Here is a 13362-nt window from a genome sequence, read left to right as displayed (position 1 = left end):
GACCACTCTGGGGTAGGTCTGAAGGATCCAGACCCACAAGAAGGTGAAGGAGGAGACCAGAGCACGCTGGATGGATCTAGACAGCTGCTAGAGAGGCGTTCATGTTCCCAAATGTGATTATTATTATTTTTCACCTGGGGCTGATATTTTGATCTGCCATGGAACAGTCACTATTTTAGCTTATGCTGCAGTTATTTTAATGTGGGTGAATCTCTGCAAAAGGAATGTTTCTATGGACAGGAGGGTTGGGAACAGGATTGGATGAAGGTAAGATGTCGGGTGAGAGGAGGAGATGGTGAAGATTAAGGAGAAAAGAGACCATGAGGCCGGCGCCATGGCTCACTAGGCTAGTCCTCCGCCTGCGGCGCCGGCACCCCAGGTTCTAGTCCTGGTCGGGGCGCCGGATTCTGTCCCGGTTGCTCCTCTTCCAGTCCAGCTCTCTGCTGTGACCTGGGAGTGCAGTGGAGGATGGCCCAAGTGCTTGGGCCCTGCACCCGCATGGGAGACCAGGAGAAAGTGCCTGGCCCCTGGCTTTAGATAGGTGCAGCGCTGGCCGTAGCGGCCATTTTGGGGGTGAACCAGCGGAGGGAAGGCCTTTCTCTCTGTCTCTCTCATGGTCTAACTCTGCCTGTCAAAAAAAGAAAAAAAAAAAAAAAAGAAAAGAGACCATGAAATAGGAAAAGCACACAGAATACTAGCAAACAGGACATTGTAGATAAACCCCTAGGTTACCAGGTGGCTTCTAAGTGGTCTTGGCAAGAATCCAAGGTTCACCAGAACAATTGTGTGAAGGAATTGTGATGATTTATGATCCACAATGGTTCCATGAGACACTGGGCATGAAGAGAGAGAACCACACCTCTCAGATATCCTGGACTGATTCAGATCTTAAATTTCCCGGACTGATGTCTCTGTTACCATTCAATAGCTTGGAGGTAGTGCGTTTTTCATTTCCGAATACGTGCCTGGCCCTGGGGCCTCCCAGCGCCGTCTGTGGCCCTGTGGCACAGGTGTCAGCTCGGAGCTTGTTGGAAGTGCAGCAGCTCAGGGCCCACCCCAGCCTTGGTGAACACAAAGCAACAGGAGCCCTCTGCAGTTCGTGGTTCTAGAGCACTGCTTCTAACTGGCTGCCCAGAAGTGATTGGTCGGAGCTGGACAGAGGGACTTCTGTCCCTTCTGTCCTCCAGTCCCCTCCGGAGGGATCCACAGGAGGTCGTGTTTCCTCATTACCGAGCTGAACTCCTTGACGTGGCCCTGAGCGGGTCTGGGTTAATATTCGTTTAGCGCACATCTGGCCTCACTGGTAAAAGGATTAAGAGCTTTGCAAGGGAAATAACCTCGCAATATGTTTGTTAGTGATACTCTTTAGTCCTTGGATAAAGACATCTCCCTCTAAGCCCTGGAGCAATCCCACACACGTGTTTCCTTTGTGATTTGCTGCTGTTGTTCATGAACAGGAAAATGACGGAGCCCACGCAGCAGCTGGAAGGTCAGACGTACTTTTCCGACCCCGGAATGCTGCATCTGGCCCGTGTGGTCTCCCCGGCTAAGGGAAGCCATCTGCGCACTGACCCCTCCTCTACCTGCTCCTCACGTTACAGGAGGCGGGTCTCCATGGCATTAGGTGCAGGCTCCTGGATCAGGATGACGTACTGCGGAGCCTTGACTTGGAGGTTCTTCTCCTGCAAGGCACTCTGTGTGCTCAAGAAACCAAATACCTCGTGGCCTTAGATCGTGCAGAAACTCAACCAATCTTCCTGCTCATTACGGAAGAATTAACAAAGGGGACTGTGGCCAGCATCATCAACCGTATGTTGGAAGATCTCATACCTCCCTTTCCAAAATCTTCTGCTTCTTAAATCAAAATGTCTAGGAGAGCTTTTCTCTGCAAAGAGAACACTTAAAGAGAGCAGTAGGTCTGGCTTTTTTTTTTTAAAGACTTTTATTCTCATTTTATTTGATAGGCAGAGAGAGGTAGAGGTAGAGAGAGATAGAGATAGAGAGAGAGCGATAGAGATAGAGATGGAGACAGAGATAGAGAGAGAGAGAGAGAGAGAGAGGTAGAGAGAGAGAGAGAGATTGATCTTGCATCTACTGGATCATTCTCCACGGCCAGCAACAGCTGGGGCTGTGCCAGGCTGAGACTGGAAGCTGAGCAGTCCCAGGCTCCCACGTGGGTGGCCGTGATCCAACACTTAAGCCACCACCTGATGTCTCCCAGGGTGCACATTAGCAGGAACCTGGAACTGGAATGGAAGCTGGGATTGGAACCCAGGTACTCTGATTTGGGAAGAGATTGTCCCAAATGGCATCTTTTTTGAAAAAAAAATTTTTTTTTTATTTATTTGTAAGAGTTACAGAGAGACAGGAGATACACAGAGAGAAAAGGATCTTCCATCTGCTGGCTCACTCCCAAATGGCCACAATGGCCAGGGCTGGGCCAGGCTGAAGCCAGGAGCTTCATCTTGGTCTCCCACGTGGGTGCAGGGGTCCAAAGGACTTGGGCCATCTTCGGCTACTTTCCCAGCCCGTTAGCAGGGAGCTGGATCGGAAGCAGAGCAGCTGGGAATTGAACCGGCACCCATGTGGGATGCTGGCGCTACAGACGGTGGCTTAACCCAGTGCACCACAGTGCTGGGCCCCCAGATGGCATCTTAGCTGTGTGCCAGATGCCTACCCTGGCAGGATGCATTTCTAGACACGGTAATCAGTGCTCACGGGCACAAAGCCTTCAAAATGAAGACTTCCTCACTCGGAGGTGCAGACGTGAGCCAATGGACTTTGTCCTCCAAGCCCAGATCCCCTGTGGTACACAACTGCCAACCCTGTGGGTCATGCAGAGTCCTTGTACATGACCACTACTGCTGTCCGCATGGCCCCGCCTGACCCCGGCTGCCCCGCCAGTCTCATTTCCAGTGTGCTCTGTGTACTCCGCGTCCCAGCACACAACTCGGAACTTGATTTCTCTGTGGCTTTTCACGGGGCTGTTCTCTCTGCTCAAGAGGATTTCTTCCCCCCTTAAGATGCCCGGGGGTCTCTCCTCCTTCCTCCCCGCCTTCTCTCATGTGAGCGCTTAGAGCAGCTGCCATTCTTTGGCACTTCATGTCCTGTTGAATGGTGTGGATGTGGGTGTGTGGGCAAGGAAGAGAGGTGGGGAGGAACACAAGAGAAAAAGACGGGAAGGAAAGAAACCAGGGGGTGGGGGGCCGGAATAAACAGGGTGTTGGTGCTATAGAGCCAGTGAGCGCTGCGAGCAATACTGGGTTTGCAAGGACTGAGGCTTCTCTTTAGTTCTGTGTCCGTATTTCTTTTCCTCTTCTTTTCTTCATGGCTGTAACAAGGCTTCAAGGAAAACCTAAAGAGTCTTGTGTACTTTGGGGGGCAGGCGAGGTGGGGAAAATCTGACTTCTGCAGCTCTGTGAGGAGAAGGCTCTGGTCGGGAAGAAGACTTGCGGCAGTTTTAAGGCAATGAGTAGAAAACCCAGTTCCTGGAGCTGACGGTTCGCCTGGGACAAGATGTCCCCGGGCGTCCATCCCTGCAGAAAGTCCTGGATTCTGTCACTAGGTTGAGTTTCGAATATTATTTATGTAAGGACAGAAATCAGTACAAAGGGGTTTTTAGTCCACGAGGAGCTCATTAAAAGATGGATTTAGGATGTCAGTGCATTTGGTTAAGTACCTGTTTCTTGAGAGTTTGTTTGGAGGTTCCGGCAGGGGAGTGCAGCTACTCCCATACCCTAGACCGAAGATAGTTCCTCCCCCAGTGGGGAAAGTCCTCTTTGACCGAACGCACAGCTGCGGGAGGGGGGAGGGACGTGCATGGAGAGGTGGGGAAGGAAGGGGACACCCGCCCAGCTAGCCAGATCAGCCGGATCAACCCCGGTGATCGGTGGGGTGACAGATGTCGCAGCCAGATGGCCCTCACATTTGATACCTGTTTCCTGACCTCCTCTGGCAGGGTTTCCAACACAGGGTCTCGGAACTACTTGCACCTGGGCCACTTGGCCCTTGCACGGAGTCGCTGAGTCAGAGTGTGGATTGTGCACAGTCCACAGGGGTTCCTATATCCACTGCAGTGTGTGAGTCACTGCCCCGGACTGCCTGGTCTTTTCTGCCTTCTACCTTACAGAGCAGGGAGCTTGGAAGGAGAGCCGACACTCCCACAGGATGGTTGAACCGCAGGGCTAACACTTCCCCTACTGCCACCTGACCGGTCACTGCCCCCTTTACTCAGGAGAGAGAACTCTGATGTTCAGTGCCCTTGTGGAGAGGACTTAGTGCAGTGTTGCCCTGCCAAGGACTTCAAAACTTTTGTTGAAAAATGGGATTAGGGACCAGTGCTGTGGCGCAGTGGGTTAAAGCCCCAGCCTGAAAGCCAGCATCCCATATGGGCTCCAGTTCGAGTTCCTGCTGTTCATCTTCTGATCCAGCTCTCTGCTATGGCCTAGGAAAGCAGTAGAAGATGCCCCAAATGCTTGGGCCCCTGTACCTGCACCTGGCTGGAAGCTCCTGGCTCCTGGCTTTGGATCAGCTCAGCTCTGGCCGTTGCAGACATTTGGGGAGTGAACCATCAGAATAGAAGACCTCTCTCTCTGTCTGGCTCTACCTCTCCCGTAACTTTGTCTTTCAGATAAATTAAATAAGTCTTTAAAAAAAGTGTAATTAAAAGATGTTTATTTTGGTGCAAAAGTGTTTGAAATTCATGCATAATTTTCTTTTTTTCCTTTTTAAAAATTTATTTATTTATTTGAAAGGTGGAGCTACAGATGAGGAGGAAGAGAAGGAGGAGGAGAGAGAAAGAGGTCTTCCATCTGCTGGTTCACTCCCCAAATGGCTGCAATGGCTGGAGCTGGGCCAATCAGAAGCCCAGGAGCCTGGAGCCTGGAGCCTGGAGCTTCTTCCAGTCTCCCACGTGGGTGCAGGGGCCCAAGGAGTTGGGCCATCTTCTGCTTTCTCATAAAAGGCCATAGCAGAGAGCTGGATTGGAAGTGGAGCAGCCGGGTCTCGAACCGGTGTCCATATGGGATGCTGGCACTGCAGGCTGCAGCTTTACCCGCTGTGCCACAGCGCTGGCCTCATAATTTTTTGAAGACTCCTTAGAACGCATGATTCAGGATGATGGCTTCTGTGTTGGTTAAGTCTCCATTCTGTTGTTCTCAAGCCAGTACTTCCCAATTTGCGTCCTGTGAGTTGTCTTTCTGAACACAGATGGTGTGCTTGAACACATAGCTATGTGTCTGAAGATTACATCGTGTTGTTTCTAACAGCCCACAGTCGAGGAAGTCTGTGTCCAGCTTGGGAATGACCCCGTCTGGCTTGCTGCTTCGATGGCTCAAATGCATTAATCATCAGACTTCCTTGGGCTTTGAACTGGGCGTGTCCTCGGAACACTACAGATGTGACAGGTGCGCTCCTGGAGCGAGCTGGAATCCTCATTTCGAACACGAAAACAAGGCTGAGTGAGCCAGCGTCATCACAAGTTCTGTGTGCAAGGGTGTTTTGCTTGTGACTGGCTCAAACCTGAGAAGGACACTCACCGCTGTCTCCCGGCCAGGGAGCCACGCGCCCTTTCCCGGGTGGGCTCCCTCCACCCGGCTGGCCCAGCAGAGGGCACTGTCTCTCTGTCCGGCTGCATACGTTTATCTGTATAGGACTAGGCTGCATCACACCGCATTTGTATATTAAACATTCCCTTAACAATTTACCTTTTTTCCTCCCCAAAGAATGAGAGACTGACACGATCCAATGCGTTTCAATGCAAGCAGGCATTGTTGTCTGTTTACCCGCCCACATCAACACACGTGTGCATGCGAAGAAAAACAGGTTTTTAAAAAAAAAAAATTTTTTTTTTTTTTGGAAGCAACATTCTTTTTCATGCCTCTGGCTTTTAAAGGCGGCGATGACTCCGTTTGTCCCCTCTCCAAGGAGCGCTGCGGTCCTCAGACGCGGCTGTGACAGCTCCAATGCCAGAGTAAAGGATCCTGACTCGAGCTGTTTTCCGCCGAGGAGCCCGGAGCGGGAGCTGCGGCGAGGCCCGCGGGCCGCGGGGGCGCGGGCCGCGGGGGCGCGGGGCGCGGGGGCGCGGGGGCGCGGGGGCGCGGGGCTCCGGGCGCGCGGGGCTCCGGGGACGCGGGGGCGCGGGGCGCGGGGCGCGGGGATCCGGGGGCGCGGGGGCGCGGGGACGCGGGGACGCGGGGATCCGGGCGCGCGGGGCTCCGGGGACGCGGGGGCGCGGGGCTCCGGGCGCGCGCCTCCCCAGGCGCCTGGCTGTGCGCAGTGCGGCGACAGCGGCTCGCGCCCGCCGAGGTCCCGCATCGGGCTCCCCGCGTACGCGGCTGACTCGGCGCGGGCCCGAGATGCGGCGGGAAGAACGCGACCGCGCCTCGCTCGCTCTCAGCGCCTGCGCCGGCCGCTCTCCGCTCCGGCTCCCCAAGGGTCCCGGCCCCGGTGCCGGGCGGAGGAGCCAGTCCGGCGGCGGAGCAGTCGGTTAGAGCGGGGGCCCAGACGCCCCTTCCCTCCCAGTCCCCCGACAGCGCGCCATCCCCACGCCTGCCCACAGCGTGGCTTCCTGAAGTCCTTGGGGCTTCGGTCCAGGCTGCTCGCTTTTTCTTATTTCTGGAAAGAGCTTATTAATTCCTAAATTATTAATTAATTAATTCTGATTAAATTAGAATCTACGGTGGTAAAGAGGACTTTGAGTCCTGACACTTCCTCTCTCTCCATTTTTTTTTTTTTTTAAGAGTTATTTATTTAAAAGGCAGACTCGGAGAGGGGAGAGAGAGAGAGAGAGAGAGAGAGAGAGATCTTCCATCTGCTGATTCACTCCGCAGATGGAGGGCTGCAACTCCATCCTGGTCTCCCACATGGGTGGCAGTGGCCCAAGTACTTGGGTCATTTTCTGTTCCCTGGTGCCCTAGCAGGGAGCTGGCTGGAAGTGGAGCAGCCGGGACTTGAACTGGTGGCTCCCACCGGATGCTGGTGTTGTAGTCGGTGGCTTAACTGGCTGCACTAATAATGCCAGCCTCTCTTTTTTTTTTCTTTCTAATTTATTGAATTACTTGAGAGGGAATGAGAGAGAGAAAGAAAAGGAGACATTTTCCATCCACTGGTTCACTCCCCAGATGACCACAGAAGTCCTGGCGGGATCGGGTAGAAACTTGGAGCCAGAACTTCTAGGTCCTGGACACGACTGGCAGAGACCAGGTACTGCCCTGCAGGGTGAGCATTAGCAGGAAGCTGGAATCGGGGTGGTGCCAAAATGCAAACCCACATGCCCCGCTAGAGGACACAGGCGTCTGATCATCGTGCCAGTGCCCGCCCACAACATGACGTTTTCTCAAAGCGCCACGAGATACAGGAAAACGTTAGATGTTGTTGATCTTGATACAGTTGGACATTTTAGGGCTCAGGGTGCAGTGCGGGAAGACCTAGACGAAAAGGGAAACTGAGGCTGGCCTCTGCAAGATTCCAGAAATTCCAGAGTCTGCAGGATTTTATAGTCTGAAGGCTGCTAACTCTTACAATGAAGCGATTCTCTTTTATTTCTTCTTACTTTGTCAGGAAGAACAGAAAAAATAGCTACTGACGCATCTTTTTTTAAAATTTATTTATTTGAGAAGTAGAATAACAGAGAGAGGGAGAGACAGAGATCTTTCATGGTTCACTCCCCAAATGGCTGCAATGGCCAGAGCTGGGCCGATCTGAAGCCAGGAGCCAGGAGCTTCTTCTGGGTCTCCCATGCGAGCGCAGGGGCCAAGCACTTGGGCCTCTTCCACTGCTCTCCCAGGCCACAGCAGAGAGCTGAGTTGGAAGAGGAGCAGCCGGGCCATGAACCGGTGCCCATATGGGATGCCAGTGCTGCAGGCAGAGGCTTAGCCTACTACGCCCACAGGTATTGACTGCTAATACGATTATCATCCACTTAGATGATAAGAGCTCTGAGGAAATGAGTTTACCAGATGAGTGGATTCTGCCCACGCAGGACCAAGGGAATCAGGTTGGTGAAGCTGTTTCTGTCTGTGGCCCTATCCCTTCGCCTAGACTGAGCCAGGCTATAGTCCTGTCTTTCTGTTCTGCTCCTATAAAAGAAAATGACAGCCCCATGGTGGCAAAGGTGGGGTGAAAGGGACCCCCTGTCTACCCCTACATGAGCTTTATCTGGTTGTACTTTTCTGAAAAACAGTCAGTAGATACCAGGAATCATCTCCCAGTAAATGTCTCCCGGTGAGAAAGGCAATCGAAGATGTAGTCGCCAGGGTGTTTAGGGAAGTGCCATTTCTGTCCTGGGTCTCGGCTGGGCTTGATCCAGGCCAGGAAATGCGTGGAACTTAGGTAGGGAAGCTGGGTCTGTTTCCCGAGATGCTTCCTGCCGGAGCAGTAGGGATAGAATTAGAGAACACGGGAGCTGCAGTGCCTGTGGACGCCTGGGCTGGAACTGGAGCTGCAGCCTGGGCCTGGGCTTAGCCCTTGAGGCTGTAGGCAGTGCGGGCACAGCACAATTCCTGAGCTTGCGGTGGGCAGTGGGAGCCATTCCTCTGAGCTCGAGGCTGACAGCATTTTGAGCTTAACCCCCGTGGGCTTGATGAGGGCTTTGATGTGCTTGGCTTCATGTCTTCAGCTGCATCTTCCTCAGGCTCTCTTTTTATTTTATTTTATTTATTTGACAGGCAGAGTTACAGAGAGTGAGAGAGAGAGAGAGAAAGGTCTTCCTTCCGTTGGTTCACCCCCCAAATGGCCGCTATGGCCGGCGCTGCACCTATCTGAAGCCAGGAGCCAGGTACTTCTCTTGGTCTCCCATGCGGGTGCAGGGCCCAAGCTCTTGGGTCATCCTCCACTGCCCTCCCGGGCCAAAGCAGAGAGCTGGACTGGAAGAGGAGCAACCTGGACAGGACCAGTGCCCCAACCGGGACTAGAACCTGAAGTGCCGGTGCCGCAGGCAGAGGATTAGCCTAGTGAGCTGCGGCGCCGGCCCCATGTATGTTTTCGATGAGTCACTTTGAACTCAGCTATGAACTCAGTTCCTTGGAATTTTATTTTCAGAAATGCTTTGAGGCCTGCATTGAAGTTACAGTCGTTCACAGAAGATTTGCATTTATTTCTGTTAGTTTCTCATGGCATTTATCCTAGGTTACAGTAAATCAAATGATCAACTCGAGAAAATTTTTTTTTTTTTCATGAGTAGTGTGAACTTGGGACCCAAACTTATGGTGAGGACCAAATGTTGCTACAAATTCTCAAGGCAATTTGTTTGGCCGTGAAATACATGGGTCAAGAGAAGAAAGTGGGCCGGCGCCGCGGCTCAATAGGCTAATCCTCCACCTTGTGGCGCTGGCACACCAGGTTCTAGTCCCGGTCGGGGCGCCGGATTCTGTCCCGGTTGCCCCTCTTCCAGGCCAGCTCTCTACTGTGGCCAGGGAGTGCAGTGGAGGATGGCCCAAGTGCTTGGGCCCTGCACCCCATGGGAGACCAGGAGAAGCACCTGGCTCCTGCCTTCAGATCAGCGCGGTGCGCCGGCCGCGGTGGCCATTGGAGGGTGAACCAACGGCAAAGGAAGACCTTTCTCTCTCTGTCTCTCTCTCTCACTGTCCACTCTGCCTGTCAAAAAAATATAAATAAATAAAATAAAATAAAAAAAGAGAGAGAGAGAAGAAAGTGTCCAATAGAAGCGTTTCCTGTTCTCTCTGCGGGGACTTTCCAGGCCTTTGAAGGCCAGAGTTTTCTATTTGATTCCTAGTTTGACTGGGCGCTGTTCTCCATGATCCACGGAGGTCCAATATCACCAGTCTCTGGGCGTCTGTGGAGGGGCGGTCTCCGTCTGGATGTTCTTGATTCTGAAGTTCTCACTTCCATATTTATATTTCCCCTTTGAGCATTTCTTACTGTTTTTGGAAGGAGAGGAACTTTACAATGAATTTAATAAGATGCTTCTTGCATTCTGCTGGCTTTTATGTTATTTACCTTTATACGGCCTTATTATAAACCTTCCGGCATATCTCTCAAAACAAAAATTCACATTTCCTTTAAATCAGCACTTCTAGAAATTTCCTTGGCAGAAATACTCACACATCTGGAAACTGTGCATATTCCTTTGTTCGCTGCAGCACTGTTTGTAGTAGGGGAAGACTACACGGGTTCATTAATGACCACTGCATGCCACGGGTGATGCTGAAAAGCCATTAAGAGGGATGAGTGGGTCTGTGTGTCCTGACACAAGATGATTGCCAAGATTTATTGTTGCGAAGGGAAAAGCAGAGAAGAAAGAGCTGCTTAGCTCTTCTGCATGCTTTCTTGTTTTTAATGTTTATTTTTGGTGTTTCAAAACGTTTTTAGCCTAAGTGGTAGTAATGGCATTATTTGCAAAAAATATAATAATAAAAATTGTCTCTGCTGGGTGTCTTTCATCTCTAGATTTCAAAGAGCATGCATCATTACAACACTGAGCACTAACAGACTAAGCATTTATTATATGTATAAAAGATAAGATGATCTAAAATTTTAAAGATATAATATTAACTTTTAAACTTCTCAAGTCAAATCCATTTAGGCCTTCAGGATTTTTTTGAGGGATAGTTTTATTCTTTGCAAAATTTTCTTTCTAATATTAAGAGACAATGAACCTTTTTGAAAAGACTTTCATTCTGCATAACATTGTGAATGACTTTTGAGTCAGTGGAGTGGAATTATTTCTTATGGAAGACACTTTAAGATTATTACTATAGTGAGGCATTGGTGCTGTTTCATTTACCTACTAGGTTTACATGATATTTGAATATGACAAATGCCTTTGTGACAGGGGACAAACAACCTCCTCTCTGTAGGCAACTGTCACATAACCAAAGTAGGTGATGATGTAGTGCATAAGAAATTTTACAAAACAATTTGATTTGGAAAAGGAAAGAGATGAAAAAAAGTCAATCATTGTGATTAATCATCTTTGAATAGATTCAGTTAATACTTTAACTTGATACCCAGAACTTTTGAAAATAAGAAAGAAAAAAGTCACTGGAGTTCTATAATTAAGAAATGTTTTGCACCAAGACAGACTTACCTTTCGATTCCACCTCCATAAACTTTCTGAAGGACCACTGGACACAACCAGCTGCGTAGTTACCAAGTATGAGAGCATAGCATTATCAAGTATTATGTACTACACAGACTGTGCTAGACGTGTGTGTGACGCCGTGTAGCAGGTGTGGTTACAGCAGCACCACCACAAACACATGACGAATGACTTGTGCTGTCATTTATTTTGGTATGACATCACTAGGCAATAGGAATGTTTCAGCTCCATTGTAGTCATGTGGGACCACCATCTTATGTGTGGTCCATCAGGGACCGAAATGTCATTGCCTAGCCTATGACTATATATGCTTGGAATTTCATAGAAAATGTAGCCCTACTGGCTGTATTCAACCCTGGGAGGTAAGGCAAGATTGATCTTCCCAAATCACTAAGAGTTAGCCTGAACAGCTCCCCACCGTGCTGACATGCCACGATTTCTCATTTCTGTATCTTTCAGTTACTACAACTACTGCAATCAACTTGTAGATGTTTGCCCCTACACTCAATTTTTAATGTTACTATGAGACTGTTTTTAGGGATAGTTGAGCTTAAAAAAACACAGGGCTGGGACCAGCGCCGTGGCATAGCGAGTAAAGCCGCCGCCTGCAGTGCTGGCATCCCATAAGGGCGCCCGTTTGGGTCCTGGCTGCTCCACTTCTGATCCAGCTCTCTGCTATGGACTGAGAAAACAATGGAAGATGGCCCAAGTCCTTAGGCCCCTGCACCTGCATGGGAGACCCGGAAGAATTTCCTGGCTCCTGGCTTTGGATCAGCGCAATTCCGGCCACTGCGGCCAACTGGGGAGTGAACTAGAGGATGGAAGACCTCTCTCTCTCTCTCTTTCTCTCTCTCTTTCTTTGCCTCTCCATCTATCTCTGCCTCTCCATCTATCTCTGTGTAACTCTGACTTTCAAATAAATAAAAACATCTTTAAAAAATAAAATAATAAAGAAAGAAAACACAGGGCCGGTGTTGCGCTGCAGTGGTTGGTTGCGATGCCGGCATCCCGTATCAGAGCGCTGATGGGAGTCCAGGCTGCTCTGCTTCTGACCCAGCTCCCTGTGACTGCACCTGAGAAGTTATCAGAGGATGCCCCAAGCACCTGCGCCCCTGCACCCACGTGGGAGACCAGCTGGGGTTCCTGGCTCCTGCCTTTGGCCTGACCCTGCCTGGCTGCTGCAGGCATTTGGGGAGTGAATCAGCAGATTTCTCTCTCTCTCTCTCTCTCTCTCTCTCTCTCTCTCTCTCTCCTTCTCCTGCTCTGCCTTTCAAATAAATGAAGAAATAATAATAAATCTCTTTAGAAATTAAGAAAAATTATGCATAAGGGACTTCTGTCTCTCACAAAGTGATGAACCAAGCAAAGTGAAGCTTTTTTGCTACAAGCACTCAGAAGAAGTGGATAAGAAAGTAATGATGAAAGAATCTTTTAAATATACAGTTAATATCTTAAAAAGGAAAATAGAAATGTCCGGTGCCAGTAAAGAGAAAATGGAAAACTCAGAGTGCTGTGAGTGTGAACAGACGTCCTGGGGGAGGGGAGTGTGTGTTAGTTTCATTAGCCTTGGAACGCGGGTGTTGCTGCCCACTTGGGAACAGAAATTGAAGCCTTGGGTTTGTGTGAGACCGAGTGGGGAAGCTGAGCAGCCGACCTCACGCAGGACATCGGAAAGGCTGATTCCTCAGGGAAAGGCTTCATCAGAACAAGGAAATTGAGTTTGTTTGTATCCACAGGGCTCTGAATGGAAAAATGGGTTCCCCCTGAGGTTTCTAAAACCCAAGCTTGAACGTCCCAGAAGCCTGGGATTCCAATTTCAGTACTGCTGTGGCCAGAACCTCAAGCCAAACCAAGAGCTGTAAATATGCAATCCAACCTGGGGTGCTCGGACCCCCGCGATCGCATCAGAGCCCAGCGCACAGCCACTGTGGGAGGGCTGCATCTGCACCCAGACCACAGAGCATTCTCACAGAAAATGTCACAGAGAAAAAATCATATCCTTTAATACTCATAGTTTAAAAGTGACAAAATAAGGCCGGCGCTGTGGCTCACTAGGCTAATCCTCCCCCTGCAGCGCCGGCACACCGGGTTCCAATCCCGGTCGGGGCGCCGGATTCTGTCCCAGTTGCCCCTCTTCCAGGCCAGCTCTCTGCTGTGGCCCGGGAAGGCAATGGAGGATGGCCCAAGTGCTTGGGCCCTGCACCCACATGGGAGACCAGGAAGAGGCACCTGGCTCCTGGCTTCGGATAGGCGCAGTGTGACGGACATAGCAGCCATTTGTGGGGTGAACCAATGGAAGGAAG

Source organism: Oryctolagus cuniculus, chromosome 5, assembly GCF_964237555.1.
Source record: "Oryctolagus cuniculus chromosome 5, mOryCun1.1, whole genome shotgun sequence".
In the NCBI taxonomy this organism is placed as follows: Eukaryota; Metazoa; Chordata; class Mammalia; order Lagomorpha; family Leporidae; genus Oryctolagus; species Oryctolagus cuniculus.
The sequence above is the reverse complement of the archived record's forward strand: the minus strand, read 5'-3'. Positions refer to the sequence as shown.